This window comes from Euwallacea similis, chromosome 7, assembly GCF_039881205.1.
Source record: "Euwallacea similis isolate ESF13 chromosome 7, ESF131.1, whole genome shotgun sequence".
Classification (NCBI taxonomy): Eukaryota; Metazoa; Arthropoda; class Insecta; order Coleoptera; family Curculionidae; genus Euwallacea; species Euwallacea similis.
The window spans coordinates 515,904-522,837 of record NC_089615.1 but is presented as its reverse complement, the minus strand read 5'-3'; the positions used below and the strand labels follow the sequence as shown (position 1 = coordinate 522,837).

Sequence of the window (6,934 nt, the reverse complement as noted above, 5' to 3'; positions counted from 1 at the left end):
TAAATTTGATACACATGCCTTTCAATACATTGCCTCTCAAACTCAATTTAAATGTAGGAAATATGACAACCATAAGTAAACATGTTTTGCATCTTCATATATAAGGTGTACCATTGAAAACATTGCATCCAGCTTATTATGGATTACGATCAAAGTATTAGAAATTGCCATGATACGTCGTTTTTGATTTTAAGGGATGTTCAACATTTTAGCGTTAAATTTCGCCAAAATAACCTTTATCGAAGAGCTGCATTCAGCTGTATAATCTCAAATGACGCTATAGGTCAAGTGACACTTCGTTTCAGAAAGTTTTTAATTCTGATTGTCAGCAATTTTAGATATATTATTGTATATACAGAGCCTTCATAAATGTTTGACCACCATGTGACTAAAAATATAGACAACCAAATATACACTAATTGGTAACATTGTTCAATTTCTGACAATAAATTCACTAAATAAAATCAATTGACAATTCTTGTTTATAAAATTGGCTGTTGAGGGTTATGTTATTACATATTATTATTTGATATTTTGTATGAAAACCATTTTTGGTTTCAACTTTAACTGAACAATTCACTATTTTAGCTTCTAAAAAAGCTTTTTCTGATAGATAGGCGAAAATTGCAAGAAGAAAATCGAAAATCACAGAAAACGTGTTAGTAACAAACTGTCTCATAACCTTAAATTATATGTATCAAGTTTTTACCAATCACCATTACAACCAACCTCAATTTTCAAAAGAGAACTAATTAAGTTACCAAAGTTTACCAAGTAATGACAACTCAAGAAAAATCAAATTTAACATTGAAAGTTACGTAGTGGTCAAATATTTATAAAATTTCTGTCAATATACAGTGCAATTCAAATTCGTTGCTTACCATTGAGATCTCGAAAATCATAAAAGATACGAGGTCGTTTAAATTGGAGCAAAGTTGCGCATTTTCGAGCTTTGTTAAATGACGTTTTAAAATTTGAAAAATTTCGATTACTTCTGAAGATAATCGAAAAAACTGTCCACTATTAGCTTTTATTTTTTTAAAGTTATTTGAAGAGATTTTTAAAAATGAATTTCACTTCCTCATGGGCACTTTGCTCCTTTATAAGATGGGGTTATTTGATTTTAAATACAACGTTTCGGAATTTAGGCACCATCATCAACTTCGTTTTTTTTAATACGGACCTCAATTTTTATTGCATTTTTGGAAAGCCCTTCATTTTCTGAATTAATTGATGTATCACACTTGCAGTTAAAAAAAATTTTATAGTGTAAAATACATGTTTAATAAATAAAATAATGAAACACTACTAACAACTAAGGGTTGCCATGGTAACAATAAACAAAGTCTTCATAAGACGCTAGTTTTGAGATGTCAAAGCTATTGAAGAGCTTTATAACAATTATAAAACTATTAATAGTGTACTAAATTAAAGAAAAATATGGATTACACTAACGAAGAACGTTCATATCGTGACATGGTGCGGTTTTATTTTATCCATCATAGAAATTCTATGCATGCTAGTCAAACATATCTTCAACAGTATCCAGCAGCCGCATTATTCATGTTTCTGTCGGTTGGAATGAAATTTGGTAGATTACGGTGTATTTAAAAAGCTACGAAAGAAATATGGAGACAGGACTGACGAAGATGATGCCAATAAAATATTAGAACAGGTTTAATTAAATACATTAAGTTTTTTTTAAACACAAGTCTTATGCATTATTTAACTACATTTTCAGGTTATTGCACACCTCAATACATCCACTCATGAAATAGCATTTCAGCTAAATTTAGCCCAGACAAAAGTTTGGAAAATATTTTTAAAAAAACACTATAAGCCTTACAAAATTCATGTATCTCAGAACCTGCTGCTTGGGGATTTTGAAAAACGTCTAGCTTGATGCAATTGGCTAGCACAACAAATTCATATAAGAGACGATTTTCTCAATTCAATAATATGAACAGACGAGTATAAATTCATTAATTGGGGATTATTCAATCGGAATAATGAGCGTATTTGGGCCATAGAGAATTCGCATCAGAATAGGCAAATCAGGAACCAAGTGCGTTTTGGTTTAAATCTAAGGGCCGGCATTTTAAACGGCGAAGTATTAGGCCCAGTTATTTATGAAAATAATTTAAATGGGATGTCTTATTTAAATATCCTCGAAAATTATTTGTCAAGCTACTTAGAAAATTTACCAGTCAGGAAATTTTGCTTTTTATGGTTTCAACAAGATGGAGCACCTCCCTATAATCTAAGAGAAGTGAGATACTTTTTGGACAAAGAATTTCCCAGACAGTAGATTAGGAACCGAGGACCAGTTGAGTGGCCTGCAAGGTCTCCGGACTTTTCGTCCCTCGACTTCTACTTATGGGGAACTCTAAAAAATAAAATATATGCTGAACCTGTAGTAAATCTAAAGGAATTACGAGAGAGCATTGTTAACGCCTTTGTAACGTTAAGACTTCGTGCTAACAGTCGTGCCATTGCTAATGTTCAGCGACGCATTAATTTGTGCATTAAGCAACAAGGCGGTATTTTCGAACATTTATTATAAATTATTTATTGTTTTCCTGGTGTTCTGAAAATTAACGATTTTGTTTATTGTTACCATGGTAACCCTTAGGTGTTATTTCAGGTTAGTTCAGGTTCGTTATTTTATTTATTAAACATGTATTTTACACTATTACATTTTTTTTCAAGTGTGATACATCATTTAATTCAGAAAATGAAGAGCTTTCCAAAAATGCAATAAGAATTCAGGTCCGTATTTAAAACAAACGAAGTTGATAATGGTTTCTAAATTCCGAAACGTTATATTTAAAATCTAATGACGCCATCTTATAAAGGAGCAAAAGTGCCCGTGAGGAAGTGAAATTCATTTTTAAAAATCTCTTCAAATAACTTTAAAAAAATAAAAGCTATTTATGGACATTTCGGTTTTTTCGATTATCTTCGGAAGTAATCGGAATTTTTAAAATTTTAAAACGTCATTTAACAAAATTCGAAAATGCGCAACTTTGCCCCAATTTCAGCGACCTCGTATCTTTTATGATTTTCGAGATCCCAATGGTGAGCAGCGAATTTGAATTACCCTGTATACATACATTGAAAATTTTGCCCAAGTACAGTATATGCGATATGCGATTTTTAAAAATAAGTCAGGCTATTTTAGAGAATTCTAGGTACTGAAACGCAAGATATTCGTCCTGTAGATAACGAAATTAATTAATTTCAATATATTTTAAAATTTTGACATTAGACACTATCAAAATGTACTTATTTTAATTCTTTTACATATGCTGGGACATTATTTCAGTAAGTGCATAGTGAAAATGATGCGTCAGTCATATTGCGGTTCTTGCTTAATCCACATTACAAATATCTCATATAGCTCATTAAAATGCATTGGAGCAGTACGAATTAGTGAAAAGGAGAGGTATTATAAGAAAATAGGTCGCAGGACTATTGAATATAAAGACGATATTAAAGCTAATGCATGGGAGACGGCTTTGAGAACCATTTGAAAAAAATACCAGAGCTGAGACCTTTGCCTTTTATAGGAACGTTCGGAGATTTCTTCCCTATGTAAGTCAATAAGCTGCAAATTTTGGAATTTGCAACTTATTGACTTACATAAAAGACAATTTTGAAAGGTCCAGGTAAGGTTATCTTGAGAAAATAAATTTTTTGATTCTATTTCGATTTAAATTATTATTTCTTTTGAATGTACACCGTCCTGATACACATCTTCCTTCAAAATCATATTTACATTTCAAAGCAACAATAACATCTTAGATTAATCTCTATTTACACTATTGACTGATTAAATTTAGGGAACATTCCTATTCCAACCATTGTTAAAAATAAGTGTTACTCGACCGATTTCTTGTTTCTGCTAAAATTTGATAATAATATTACCGCCCTAATCTTTTAAATACGTTTTTGAAAGAGAATCGTAAAAATATCCATATTATAAAAAGTTATATGTTATCAGGCAATTGAAATTGAAGAGCAGCACGGGGTGAAATTCAAAGTGATAACCATGTTATCATTCATCATTGGCATATACTAGATAGATATACATTATACGGAATTACCTAATAAAATCCCTCCGGTGAAGTGAATATAACTTATAAGTTTTTACATTCTAGGTTGTATGAAAAATTTAGAAAGTTGACACATTTCATAGTCATATCAAAAAAGAGACCTGTAGTGTTTGTTTACTATCTTAATGATATCGAACAGGTGCGTATTTGAGTATTTCAAATTTGCATTTTAAGCATTTTGAAGTCATAAACATTACACAATTATTTACCCAAATACACCCTTTATTTCGGAAACCAAGATAAAACTCTACCAATAAATAAGACCTTGTTACATCTATTGAGGCATTTGATTAGAATCCCAAGAATTATAAAATATCAAAAATTTTGGCAAATTTTAAAAAACTATGATTTCGTTCCGTCTATTCTTATTGCATTCTTATTAAAAATGATCTGTTCCAAAGAGTTGGAGGAATCTTCTAAGTAAAGCCTGTGTAAAAAATTTTTATTTTTATTAAGTTTTATTTTTTTATTAATTTTTAATTAATTTAATAAAAGGATTTATTAAATTAAGGGACTAAAGCACCTAAAATGAAGAACCCTTCCCTTATAGGGTAAGCCAGGATCAAGTTAGAACTGAGGGATGCCTTAAGTCTTGCGAATGTCTGACTTCATTCATAGCTATATAAAAACGATGTTTTTAGTTTATGTAACGGCCACTCCTTAGTGGCAGATATCTTACTCTGGCCGTTGATTTGCGGTTGATTGGTTATGGAAATGTTAAAAAAGGTTTTAATTCGAACCCTTAGTAAAGAGAGAATGTTATTCTCAGTTAGGTTATATTGAGAATAGTATACAATTACACTGCTTCAACAACTGCCTCTTGAGGATGCGACCTTATACCTAAACAAAATGAACAATTTATCTCAAATGTAGAGAACATATAAGATTTATAGAAAGAAGAGGTGTACAAATTTAAGTTCCTGTTTTTATTTTAAAGAAATGAAGTGAAAACAATTTTATATTCTCAGTGCCATTTTAGTTTTCAAAAAAGATACTCGACTTCCGAAAATGTCATATTTCAAAAGCAGCCTGTATAAAACAAACCAAAACGGCCATAAAAAATCGAATTTACAAAAAAATAATCAACGTTCATGAATATTGATATAGGCAAAGTCAACGAAAATAGGACACCTTGTATGTAATTTAACTCGAATAACGTATAATTTCATGGTCTTTTATAGCCAACGCGGAAAACTGGTTCAATTTCCGATGCGTGGCAAACAAAATTCTAATGCAGTCAAGAACTGCTGAAATGTATGTCAGCAGCATGGATAATGTATCTAATGGATCCATCTCCAACATAAGGCGATTTTCCAAAATAGACCCGATGAAAGAAATTCCAGAATCTTTCCTAAATGAACTATATAAATGGACATTAGAGTCTATGGGGGTGATAGCTTTTAATAGAGATATTGGTGAATATTTCCTTCTTATAAAAATATAATTATTACTGTTTGCACTAACTTAAAAAAGCATCATTTTAGGTTATTTCGATTCTGAATTAGAGGAGATATGTAAAAATATTAGATATCTTTATAAAGTACTAAATATTTTTCTATTGTTTGCCAAATTCATTCAAGAGTCAAGACCCATTTTTCCAACTTCAATGAGCGGTGTATTAAGAAGTGTTGAATTATTTACAATTTTGATTCTAATATGTCTGACCACGAACTGAATGTTTTAGAAAGGCTAATGAAAACTGAGAAGAAAGTCGCATTTGCTATGGCTATAGATATGAAAATAACTGAAATTGACACTGTATACGATTTAAAATAATCTCATAACAGTTACGTAATGAAACAAACATTTTCTCTTTTCTATAGACTGGACGAACTATGGGTAGTGCATTATATTTCCTGATCAGAAACCCTACTGTTCAAATGAAATTAGGTGAAAAACTTATAGTTGCTATGCCAACAAAAACTTCGCCTGTAACAAAAATGTTAAAAGAGTCCTCATTTCTGAAAGCGATAATAAGAAAAACTACGTGATTATCATCAATTTCTATAGGTATCTTGAGAGTTATTGTAAAGGCAGTGCTTTCTGAATATAGAGTTCCAAAAGGAGTAAGCAACAATTTTGATTTCCCTAATTCGTGCGAGCTATGCATTTTATCGGGCCTTGATGATAAACGTTTTAAGAAAGCTAATCAGTGTATTCCTGACCGATAGCGTGGACCATAGAAAATCAATTATCTTATAAATACATACATATATTCACTCGTTTTTGTCTTTCTTGTCTTTATCGTTTGGATTTGGGTCTAGATTCTGTGTTGAGAAGAAATTGGCTATTCTGGCATTGGAGGTGAGAATTGCTGAGGTAATAATGAGGTAATAGACTTATCTGACAACCAACCAACAAAGGACAGTGATATTGTACGGGCAGCGGTAAAAACCGTTTTACGTTCAAGTGAAAACACTAATATAATATTATATTATACTTTCAGAGAATCAGGAATTTAACTTATCATGGAACTACCCAAACACCGCCTTTGGAACCACCCTAATTTATGGGATTATCGATCCATTTTATTATTATTTTTTTTTAATTCTCAAGCAGCATTAAATAGGACTAAAAATACTTTCTTTTCACAATTGTTTATTTTTCTAAATATTGCCTTTGTCACCAATTGGGCAAAATGGTCAATTTTTTAAAATTGGAACATGAGTGAAGTGATGCTTCAAATTAAAGGTATTTCAAAACTATATTTAATGGTTTAATGCGATTTTAAGTCGATTGATTAGTTTTTGACAAAAAGAGCTGTAAATAGAAAAAAATAAATATAAAAGATGCAATACTTTAGTTTCATAGTATATAAA

The 6,934-nt window shown here is 30.8% G+C and overlaps 1 pseudogene; it reads left to right on the top strand.

The window, feature by feature from the left end:
• Nucleotides 1-2,498: 2,498 nt before the first annotated feature.
• On the top strand, nucleotides 2,499-6,680 carry LOC136410106 (cytochrome P450 CYP12A2-like; annotated as a pseudogene).
• The last annotated feature ends 254 nt before the right edge of the window (nucleotides 6,681-6,934 follow it).